Below are 6,317 nucleotides of genomic sequence, written 5' to 3'. Positions count from 1 at the left end.
GAGTCAGGAGATTTTTTAAATTATTATTATTTTTTATTAATCATTTTATTGGGGCTCATACAATTCATCACAATCCATTCATACATCAATTGTGTAAAGCACACTTATACATTTGTTGCCCTCATCATTCTCAAAATTTGCTTTCTGCTTGGGCTCCTGGAATTAGTGCCTCATTTTCCTTTTTCCCTTCCCTCTCCCTCCCTGCTCCCCTCTCCCTCGTGGACCCTTAATAATTTATAAATTATTATTATATCTTATTTTACACTGCCCTGCGTCTGCCTTCACACACCCTTCTGTTGCTTATGCCCCAGAGAGGGGACTATATGTAGATCCTTGTGATAGATTCCTCCTTTCTAACCTCCCCTTCCCTCCCGGTATCGCCACTGTCACCGCTGGTCCTGAGGGGTTCATCTGTCCTAGATTCCCTGTGTTTCCAGTTCCCATCTGTACCGCTGTGCATCCTCTGGTCTAACCAGGTTTGCAAGGTAGAATTGGGATCATAGTAGTTGGGGGGAGGAAGCGTTTAAGAACTAGAAGAAAGTTGTGAGTTTCATTATTGCTATACTACACCCTGAGTGACTCATCTGACTACATATAGATACACACACACTTTTTCTGAACTGCCTTTAATCAGGGAAAATATAAATATGTCTTTGATTTTCTTAATATTTCTCTGAAAAACATATTATAGTTAATACATTTTTAATATTATTATCTTCCTAAATAAAATAATGGAAATATAGGTATGTGTTGCCTAATGACCACAATATGTTGAGTGAAATAGGATGGTATATGATTTGGATGTTGTGTGAACAACATATTAAGATCTTATCATAATCTTATTCCGGCTGTTTTTGTTGCCACTTGGGCCGTCAATATTGATGCTGGTGATGGAGTTCCTGGAGGAGTCCTGGTGCTGCAGTGGTTGTGCATTGGGCTGTGATCCTTGGTGTTGGCAGTTCAAAATCAGCAGGAGCTCTGGGCTTCTACTCCTGGAAACAGTTACAGTCTCAGAAACCGGCAGGGGATCACTATGAGTCAGCAGTGCCCTGATGGAAGTGAGTTTTTGTTTCATTGGAGTTGAATGGAAGTGACTTTTGTTTTCGTTGGAGTTGCTGGCAGAGAATGAGGACAAGCAGCAGCAGTGTTAGCAACCAAGCAGAGGAAGCAAATGAAGTTAGTACCTAGCCCAGTCACTTGCTCCTACTACCAGCCCAGGCCCCACCCACAGCACTTGTTGCCATTACTGGACTGCCTATCAGGCAAAACACAGGAGCCTGTGTGGACAGCCATGCTCGTTGTCTTGCCTTCTTGTATTTCACCTGTGGTCCTATGCAGCAAAAGTTTGTGTTTGGGTCCTTAAACCATTAGGGGGAAATAATAAATTAAACAAGAACTGCATTCCTTTAAAAAAAAAAAGGAGCAAACAAAAAAAACACCCTAAACATATGTGAACAAGAATGCATGTGTGATTGGACATTGTCTGAATGAGCATTAAGCAGTGCAATCTATACTTTTGTTCTGTGATAATATCTTCAACTAATATCTTTAACTTAATTTACAAAGATCTTAATATTAGAATATGTTTGAAGTAAAATTTTTTAATAAAAACAATTAAAATTGGACTACGTGATTAGCATGAAGTGGATGGCAACTATCAACAACAAAATATGAGGTCATACCTCACAATTTATAAAAACTTTTCATCATTTCTTTCATTTCTATGCTTATATTTTTCATAGATTTACCTTTTAAATTTTGCTACAGAATATGAGGCTGCATTTGCCACATACTTTTCTCATTGTCTAATTCTGATAACTTTATTTTTGATATCTTTATTCACTAGACAGCTTGCTTACATTATCAAGAAGCAGAGTTAATGGTTATTAAAAGATGTATTCAAGAAGTACATTCTTTCTGGATGTTTGAGTGCAGCTGAGTAAGCTTTTGGATATTTTGCTAAATTCAGCAATTTAATTCCTTGGTATTTTGATTTTTCTATCCTTTCCATGCTCCAGCAGGTCCTTCCTGCAAAACATGCTGCAGTATTTGTGATTCTTGTATGCGTGCACTAAGCAAACTCCTGCTGTTCTGTTCATTTGAACACCCTCTTCACCTCACAGCCCAGATAACGTGTCTAGTACTCTCAATGCAACTTGCTGTGGAAACGGGGGTGGGGGCATGTGTATTTGAAATCCACAGATAAATGAATTAATTTATTTATTCACTAATTCTGTTTCTTCCATCATCCAGTAATTTTCCAGAGTTGCATTCAAGGTTACATTGAATCTTTTCCCTAAGCTCCAAGTTTAGGTGCTAATAAGGAAATAAGCAAAAGAGCAGTTCTCAGAGGAGATCGGCCATCCAACTGACAAGAAGATGTAATCATGCATAATAAATAGCTGAATGCATCTTATTTGAGTTGTATGTCAGCTACACATTCTGTAAGTCTATGAACAAACTTTTATGTGCGGTTTATAACTGCGATTTATTTGAAGAAATATTACAACACATAAAAGCTACATAAAGTCTCATTTCCCACTCGGCACAGAGGTAGATAGAATGCATCATAAAACCCAATCCGCTGCCATTAAGTCAATTCAGATTCAAAGGGTCTCTGAGGCTATACATTTTCCTGGGAGCAGATGGGCTCATCTCTTACCCACAGGTATGGGGCAAATCGCTACTGTATTGACACTGATAAATTAATTAAAATGTCTTAGCATTATTTGCCTAAGAATACATGGACTTTCAATTTAGTAGTTTTCCATGTATTTTAATTTGAGACCGAGCTTATGATAGCATAGGCTCATTCTAAATAAAAGTGGTAGAATCAGATTTAAATTAAATTATCTTAGTTTATGATTTATACACATGTATGTGTTTTTAAAAATTGCTTGATTGTACAGAAAATGGTGAAAGTGGACAACCCAGGGGAAAGAAGATTTTACTGCAGAAATGAATCCTTTAACAAAGGAAAATAAAAAGTTTGGCCACAAAATCATATCATTTTATTTTTGCTAAATAGAACAATCAAACTGTAAAGCGATTGTTTACTCCAGCTAGGTCTATAGATTTCTGAAGGCAATGTTTCCATCTCTTTAACATTTTTATGAAGCCTTCTGTGTTCTTTGATTTATGCCAAGTCAAAACAGCAATTTTGGCATTCTTGAGGGAATCAAATTGCACTCCTCTTTAAGTGTTCTTTGAGTTTGGATACTAAAAAATCTTAAGGGGTAAAATAAGGGCAGTAGGGTGTATGAGGTTAGATTTACCAAGAAATTATTTTAGGATAGCTTTTGCTCCATTTAATATGTTGAATTAAAAAAAATGAACAGGTGCATCATTGTAAAAAAAATGCTCGGTGCCACTTTTTCATCAATTTGTTTTCAATTTTCCTAAAACTTCCTTCTAACAAGGCCCTGTGACACTCTGTGACCTTTAGAATATCTATCATGATTGCCCATTTGAAGTCTCAAAAGCAGTCACCTTTACTGTTTGAGTTGAGCTCTGCCTTGAATTGAACTTACCTAGTAAATCTCCTCAGAACTTTCTGTTTTGATTGACTCTATAAGGAGCCCTTGTGGCATAGGAGGTTGTTCATTGAACTACTAACCCACAAGGTCAGTAGTTTGAACTCATAAGTCACTCAGAGAGAAAGATGAGGCTGTCCTTGTCAAGAATGAATGCTTCAGAAACTCTATTTAGTATCACTATGTGTCAATTAACTTGATGGCAATGCATTTTTTGGGGTGTTCTCTGGATCATATCAGTAGATCCAAGACTTTTCTCCATTAAAATTCATTCTATAAAATAATCTTCATTAACTTTGATAATGTTTTCAAAACTGATAGAAAGTTTAGCTATTGGACTAACTAATCTTCATTCACACAGCACTTTGGACAGCTATTGAACCCAAAGCTTACTGAAGCAAAGATAGTTACTTAAAATTGACAGTGTAGAATGGACCACAAGAGATTTGAATTTCAGTAACTATTGCATCAGTGAGGATTCTTCAATCTTATTCCCCCAGCATCCCTATATTTTTTGTCCCTAGGTACCATAGAGGCAGTTCAAAGTCATAGCAACTCTGTACAGCAATGAACTACTTCCCAGTCTTGTGCCATCTTCACAATTGTTCTTCTGTTTGAGCTGATTTATGAAGCCTCTGTGCTAATCTGTCTTGTCTAAGGTCTTAGACCTTGTCTAAGGTCTTCCTCTTTTCAACTTCCCTACTATTATGCCAAGCATGATAGCCTTTGGGAGGGAGGGATCTCTCCTGACAACATGTCCAAAGTATGGAAGATCAAGTCTGGCCATCATTGCCTCTCAGGAGCATTCTGGCTGTACCTCCTCCAAGACAGATGTATTTGTTCTGTAGGATGTCCATAGTACTTTGAATATTCTTCACCAGCACCATAATTCAAATGAGTTGATTGTGCCTCTCCCTTTTTCAGTGTCCAACCTGCACATGCACATGAGCAATTTAAAATGCCATGGCTACTGTCAGGGGCACCTTAATCATCTTAGTAACATCCTTGCTTTTCAACAGTTTAAAAAAATCGTGTGGAGAAATATTTTCTATATTAGCCCTGGCATATTTAGGTTTTGTGTCAGAAGATTAAAATTCCCTTGCTCCCTTATATGAGTGCTAGTGGCATAATGGGTAATGTGATGGATTGCTAACCCCAAGGTCAGCAATTCAAAACTACTAGCCACTCTGTGGAAGAAAGGTGAGTCTTTGTACTCCCATAAGGAGCTATAGTCTCTAAAATATAGGAACAGTTCTATGCTGTCCTGCAGGGTTACTGTGAGTCAGAATTAACTCAATGCCAGTAATTGTGAGCTACCGCCTTACGGATCATATCTCTAACACAATTGAAAAGGTGTGGCCTACCTCCTATATAAGTGAAGCTGTGGGAAGCTTGCTTGCATTTCTGTTGGATGGGAATCCTGCATCTAGTTAATTGGACCTTTGATTCTTGGACTTGACCTAATGAATTATTATCTTGCCTGCCAAATGTGGTAGCCAAGGTGATGTGACATCTGACCTGCTGGTCTTGGGTTCATTAGTCTATGCAGCCACAGCCTAACCTATTGACCTTGGATTCATCTGCATTCATCAGCCTGTAGTCTTGATTTGCCTTCTTGCTCTTTCCTCTTCTTGTTTTGTGGATGGTCCCCTCTGCAGCTACACGAGTTGGGAGAGGTCTCCAGTTTAACCCCTCAACAACAGACTTGAATCAGACTGATTTTGATTATACTTACCCACTACTACAATATTGTAAGCCATTTTCTTTGATATACATTTATACATACATATATATTTCTACATGCTGTGAAAAAAGCCTAGAGTTAGAAGACCGTAAAGGAAGAACAGGCTCAACATATACTGTAAAGAACTCAAGAAACAATTCAAGCTTGGAGCTGCAATATTGTCACTGATGATGTATGAAGCATCAAATGAAGATAAAATAATACAGTCATTGTACCAAAAAGAACTAGTCGATCTTCAACCATTTCAACAGGTAGTATATGATTAAGAATCAATGGTACTGAAGGAAGAAGTCTAAGCTGACCTGAAAGTGTTCAACAAATAAATAAATGCTCTAGGAATTTATAGAATAGCAATGGGAATGTTTTATCAAGTTGATGAAACACTGGAAGAACTAGTTCATCTATGCCAAGAATTCTGGAAGATAGATATTTGGCCAACTCACGCATGGGTTTAGATTTATGGCAGGCCGTGCCCATGGGCCTCTCATAGTGTCCCATGCCAGAGCAAACCAGAGCCCCCAACCATTGCCTTGCCTCCTATCCCGTGGGCTTCCAGTACTGAAGCAGACTGCACAAAGAAAAAAAAAACATAAATAAAAAAGATATATTTGGCCAACTGATTAGAAGAAATCCATATTTATACTCATTCAAAATAAATGAAATTCAACAGATGGTTCAAATTACAGAGCAGTGTCATTAACTTCACTTGCAAGTAAATTTTTGCCTAATATCATCCAGTACGGATTGCAGCAGTACACTGACAAGGAGCTGACAGAGGTTCAGGCCACATGCAGAAGACAATGCGGAGCAAGGGATATCATTGCTGGTGTTAGATGGATATTGGCTCAAAGCAGGGAATACCAGAAAGATGTTTACTGAAGTTTTTGTTTGCTTGTTTTTACTATGCCAATCCATTCGAATGTGTGGATTATAACAAACTTTATATAGCTTTGAGAAGAATCGGAATTCTAGAACAATTCACTGTGCTCACGTGGAACTTGTACAAAACTCAAGAGTGAGTTGTGTGAGACAAAAGTCAC

General features: G+C 37.9%; 1 non-coding gene across 1 annotated transcript; it reads left to right on the top strand.

The window, feature by feature from the left end:
• Positions 1-5,720: 5,720 nt before the first annotated feature.
• Positions 5,721-5,855, top strand: LOC115873403. Its single transcript, XR_004048400.1, has one exon. It is a non-coding gene; the product is annotated as a small nucleolar RNA SNORA42/SNORA80 family (small nucleolar RNA).
• The last annotated feature ends 462 nt before the right edge of the window (positions 5,856-6,317 follow it).

This window comes from Echinops telfairi, unplaced genomic scaffold, assembly GCF_000313985.2.
Source record: "Echinops telfairi isolate 266 unplaced genomic scaffold, ASM31398v2 ScPeMD7_7468;HRSCAF=8506_0, whole genome shotgun sequence".
In the NCBI taxonomy this organism is placed as follows: domain Eukaryota; kingdom Metazoa; phylum Chordata; class Mammalia; order Afrosoricida; family Tenrecidae; genus Echinops; species Echinops telfairi.
Note: the sequence above shows the minus strand (reverse complement) of the source record. Positions and strands in the feature narration are given on the sequence as shown.